Source organism: Pseudorca crassidens, chromosome 9 (assembly GCF_039906515.1).
Source record: "Pseudorca crassidens isolate mPseCra1 chromosome 9, mPseCra1.hap1, whole genome shotgun sequence".
Taxonomy (NCBI): Eukaryota; Metazoa; Chordata; class Mammalia; order Artiodactyla; family Delphinidae; genus Pseudorca; species Pseudorca crassidens.
Genome location: NC_090304.1, coordinates 6,345,974 through 6,351,973, shown reverse-complemented (window position 1 = coordinate 6,351,973; position 6,000 = coordinate 6,345,974).

Here is a 6,000-nt window from a genome sequence, read left to right as displayed (position 1 = left end):
GGGAATGTGTGCTTTGAGAGAGTTCTTACTTGGGCTTGTGTCTGGGTTCTTTATTTGTCTCTGGAAGAGAAGGGGAGGGTATAAAGTTTGACATTCAGTTCTGGGTGAACATCACTGCAGTTGTTTTCCTTATTGTAGATAGGATTTATAGGTGCCAAAGGTAAAAGAGGACTTATATAGAAGAACCCAGGTAGGCAGGCTTATTCCATTAAAGACTTTCTGTCTCTCATACACCTTTGTTATAAAACCATCAACTTACTAGGAGTTTTGAGATGTGGGACTTTTCCCTGCTTGAGAAACAATTGTCACCCACCCCTTACTACTAACATTCCAACCACCCAGTCAATCAGTACATCTAGTTTGACTTACTTTCCAAGGAAGAGGTGTAGAATAAGGAAGGGTTTGAGGGAACAGGAGGTCAGCTTTCACTTCATGCCATGTGGAAAATTAAGTTGTGGCTCCAACAGCATTCTGCTATTTTCCTAGGCCAGTAAGCAACACCTTTTGATGCCTTTCACCATCTATTTGTACAGTTCTGCCAAAATCCAAAGAATTCCTCAGTGGCCCCACTAGTACCTCATTTCCTTTAGAATGATAGGCATAGAAGAAGGACCCAGAAGTGAGCTTTAGATTATTTAACAAGGATGGGGGGTGAGTACAAGGAAGACCCACTGCTTCTTAGTTCCATGCTTTTATCAAAACAGACTGTCTTGCAGATGTTTTTTGTCTGTACCTTCTTGCTCCAGTTTTAATATATATAGTGGGATTCTGTCTGGTTAGGGCATTTCCCAGCATCATTCAACAAATACTCAGCACCTACTGTATGCTGGGCCTTATGCTTTTAGGAAAGGTGGGTTGTGGTAATGGGAGGTAAGAAAAAGCAGCTGGTTTTTAGTTGGGTAGTCTCTCATATTTTCCTACTTAATGTTTCTAATTCATAGATGGCTGAGATGGGGATAACAGTACAACTTGTAATTTATTGGATATTTGTTCTCTGAAACCCTGTGAGAGACGTTTTGTGTGTTAATCTCCCAGCCACCATTTTACTGAATATGGAAGTTGTCTTTGGTGAGAGGTCAAGTGGTAAAGACAACAGTTCTGGGAAAACTGTTGGAGTTGGGATTAGGGGTGGGAAGAGTTATTGGCTCCTACAGATAAGAAGTGATCAACAAAGAAGATTATGACTAATATCTAGGCTAGGTCCTTGTATTTGTCTTTATCTTCCCTGGCGGGCTTGGTTTTCTGCCACTGCCACTTAGAGGGTTTTCCTGCTTTGGTTCCTTTTTTCCGCCAGAGATGGACCCATTACTGATCAGCACTGATGAACATACCCCTTGGTCCGATGGGTGGGGTTGGCAAGTTTCAAAAGATGGGCACTAGCAGTGTTCACTGATTCAACAAATAAAAATTTTCAGTGATACTCTGCAAGGTACTGTTTTAGGTCTAGATCTGGAGCTTATATTCTAAGAGAGGGAGACTACATAATGTCAAGTAGAGCATTTAGATGGGAATGGTCAATGAAGGTGGTGACGTGTCACAGTGGATTAAATATGGGAGTAATATATTTTTGCATGATAAAGCATTCTTTCTCCCTCTGAGAGCATGATCTCCCTGTAACAGACAACCTGAGTTTTTCATGACTGCCAGAATCTGGGCTGGTTTAATGCTGTATTCCTACTATAGTGTTGAGGTTTTTTGTCTTTTTTTTTTTTAATTACTGTTGAAAGGAAAAACACTGTTAAGAACAGTGGAAAAGTAGTTCTAAAACTTTAAAAAGGTGTTTTGAAATGATTGAATTCGCTATTTCAACATTACATTTTGTGAAATTATTTTTGTGTGTATTTCCAATCCAATGTATCTCGAGTTGAGGCCACGTAGTCTGCCCTGTGTCATTGACAAAGTTATACTGCTAACGCTTAGCCTCAGGAGTTGTACAGTAGTTTTTTAAGAGTGATGCTTTAATACACTAGCTTTCTGTAGCCTTCCACTTTTTTTTTTTTGGCTGCGCTGCATGTCTTGTGGGATCTTAGTTCCGCACCAGGGGATTGAACCCGGGCCCTCAGCAGTGAAAGCACTGAGTCCTAACCACCAGACAGCCAGGGAATTCCCATGTAGCCTTCCACTTTTCTTTTTGTTCCGTTGAGTAAACTGTGGTTGGCATCCACCTGAGAGCTTGCTTTGCACATTGTGAAGTACTCACTGGTTACCAGCTACGTGTAAGTACCATGTGGAGAATAAAGATGATTAGGTGCCTGTCCTTATTTTGCCTACACAGGCAGCTTTCTGCATAGGCAATTTGGGTGTGCCAATAACTGGTATATATGTTAGGTGGAGATAGGAATGGTTACACCATTCTGTTGTGATGGCGTCTGGCCAAGCCCGATTCTGGATGAGTCAGAGGGCTTAGGAGGGCAGTTTTCAGGATGATACTGATTTGGTGTTAGATTAACTTTCACTTAAAAGTCATCCACACACCCTCAAAATTGGGGTTGAGTTGGAATGCTAAATTAAACCAGGCTTCTTATCCCAGAGCTACATCAGCAATAAGCTAGACTCTAGGGGGATGGAGTAGTGAGAGGTAGACTATTTGCATTGTGGTATTAAATGCTGGTGCAAATTACTGAAGTAGAGTTTGCTTAGTACTGGAATTCTCCATGTGGTCTCATGCGGAGGCAAACGGAATTCCCAGAAATGATGGCAATGGGAAGTCCCAGGACTGCTTTTCTGCTTTGGCTTGGAGAACAGTACTCTAGGTTGCAGCAAGGGAAAGTTGAGTTCTAGAATGGAATGACTCTTAAGACTGATTTTGAAACTTAGCATATTTGAATATCTTGAGGAAATTTTGGTTCATTTGAAGAGTTAGCTCAATTGCTGATAAGAAAATAGAAAATAAATGAAAAAATGTAAATGCTAATTCCAGAGTAAACAAAAACTCATAAAATATAATTAGGAGCTCTACCGAGTCATAATCATGGCAGCATGATTTATATATTTAATAAAATAATTTTCATCTAAATTGGGAGAATAGGGAAGTGTGGATGGGTAAGTAATGGGGTGTGTAAGAGCAAAATTCAGAATTTCATAATAGAAATCAATAGATAGGGACTCCTGGCGTCCAACGCGGGGGCCCTGGGTTCGATCCATGGTCAGGGAACTAGATCCTGCACGACACAACTGAAAAAAAAAAAAAATCCCGCATGCCACAACGAAGATCCCGTACACAGCAGTGAAGATTCTACGTGCCTCACTGAGACCTGGCGCAGCCAAATATTACCAAAAAAAAAAATAGATAATTTCTTAAAGTGGCAAATGAAGAACAGGGAGCATCTTACTCAGACACAAAGGTAAGGAACGCTGAAAAGAGCTAAGATCTGTTGCTTCTGGGGAGGATGGGGCAAGAGACGTGAAAGCCTTGTTATATTTGCTAAATCATGTGCGTGGATAATTTTTCTTTTTTTGCGGTACGTGGGCCTCTCACTGTTGTGGCCTCTCCCGTTGTGGAGCACAGGCTCCGGACGCGCAGGCTCAGCGGCCATGGCTCACGGGCCCAGCCACTCCGCGGCATGTGGGATCTTCCCGGACCGGGGCACGAACCCGTGTCCCCTGCATCGGCAGGCGGACTCTCAACCACTGCGCCACCAGGCAAGCCCGTTCGTGCATAATTTTGATAAAAATAAGTTTTATGCTAACGGCTTTTTTCTGACTTAAGCCTGAGATGATGGCTTAACATAGGAAACCTTCCAACTTCTCACCAAATACAAATTTTCTGACATGAGTAGGGCCTAGTATTATTTACTGGCAGGTAAATAACACCCCTGAGATACAGGATAGGGGTGGTGCTAGCAGTTTGTCAGGGAGATAAGACACCAAAGAAGGAAGGGGCTTAGCTAATGATAAGTAAATCTTAAAGTTGAATTGAGTATGTTACTACTGCTCATGTTTTCTCTAACTTGTCAAGGCCAATAGGGAAACTGAGTACTATGCTCTTAGTCCACTGGCGCTGGTTCTTTGAAGGGCTAAGCCTGCTGGTTCAGTAGAGTACCTCTACTGAACATACTGAATTGTTCGTACTCAGTTAAACTGCGAGATGGGACCTCTCTCATTTTCACTCTGTAGGGAATATTGAAACCAGATTGAGTTTGGAGCTTCCTTAGCACCTGGGGTCCCCAACCCCCAGGCCGTGGACTGGTACTGGTCTGCTTATGAACTGGTCCGCACAGCAGGAGGTGAGTGGCAGGCGAGGGAGTGAGCGAAGCTTCATCTGCGGCTCCCCATCACTCGCATTACCACCTGAATACCCCGCCCCCGTTCGCGGAAAAATTGTCTTCCATGAAACCACTCCCTGGTGCCAAAAAGGTTGGGGACCAATGGTATAGACCATCCAACCTGATCTGTTCCATCTAGCCTATTGCAAGAGGAAGGAGGATCGTTTTTACACACTAGCGTGAGCTGGACTAGGACATTCTGATTTTATTTATAGACTTGAAATGGTTTGAAGAGCAGACTTTCGTAGTAAATGATGAAAAGTTTTCCCTGGAGAGCCAGAGAAGCAGTCTGGGAGCTAAGATGCTCAAAAAGTTTTACTGTAGAATTTCAGCATGGCACATCTTGTAAAATTCAGGATGCCCAGCAAAGATAGGGAACCAGATTTTGAATATTTACCTCAATTTAAAAAATTATGGAATGAAATTAATGAGGTTATAGAATATATATATATATTTCCCCCACATTTTTTTTTTTTTTGCGGTACAGGGGCCTCTCACTGTTGTGGCCTCTCCCATTGCGGAGCACAGGCTCCGGATGCGCAGGCCATGGCAGTCAGTGGCCATGGCATCCCACAGTGGCATGTGGGGTCTTCCCGGACCGGGGCACGAACCTGTGTCCCCTGCATCGGCAGGCGGACTCTCAACCACTGTGCCACCAGGGAAGCCCCTCCCCCACATTTTTTAATATCAGAAATTTGTATCTTAATATCCATAGTTTAATTGGCAGTGTTTTGATTTTAGTGGTACATAAAATAACGATGCATCTTAAAATCAATGATGACCTTAAAATCAGTGGCATTTGGATTAGATGAAATATAGTTACTTTGCATGAGTGCAAGTGTATCTGTAAGTTATATTCCTAGAGATGGAATGGCATTTTACATTTTGCTACATGTCAGATTGTTCTCAGAATTTATTCCAGTTTTTCAAATGTTTCTTTAAACCCTCATCAGTGCATTTGTTCATCTTTCCCAACCCGATGGGTTAAATGGTATCTTATTATAGTTATACTTAGTGTCTATTTTTATAATGAATGAGGTTGATCATCTCTATATTTTTAAGAGCCATTTGCATTTTTTGTCTTTTCATATCCTTAGTCTTTACCTTTTTTTAAAAATTGGGTCTTCATGTTAACTAACTTGTGGAAGCAATGTATATGTTTAGGAAATTAGCTCTTTGTGGTAGGAGTTGCTAGTGTTTTTCCCAATTTGTCATTTTATTCATGATGTTTTTGCCATGTAAGAAAATAAAATGTATGGTAGTTGAATTTCCAGCCTTTATTCTTAGGACTTCAGGATTTGCATCATATTTGGGATTTCTGCACTTGAAGAACATAAGAAAATTCTTACTTTTTTCCTGATACTTTAATGGTTTCATTTTTTAACTAAAAATTTAATCTATTTGGAATTTATTTGATATAAAGTATGAGGTAGATACCTGACTTTGCTTTCTAGGTGGGCACTCAGCTGGGAACCAAATTGAAAGAAATCTCAATTTAATTGCAGTAGAACTAAAGGAATGAAAATAGTGTTAGAACATCATATTTCCTCTTCTGATTATAAGAAGCAAGAAATTTTAGCACTTTTCCTGGAAGACTGGAATGAACGGGATACAGATGCGTCCTACCTACTCTGACAAAACCTGCTTATCCAGAGGGAACCACTGCCTTAGACCCTTTAAATCACAGTCTGTAGGGGTTGGCCTTGGGGGAAAAGTCAACCCTGGTTGTAAATCT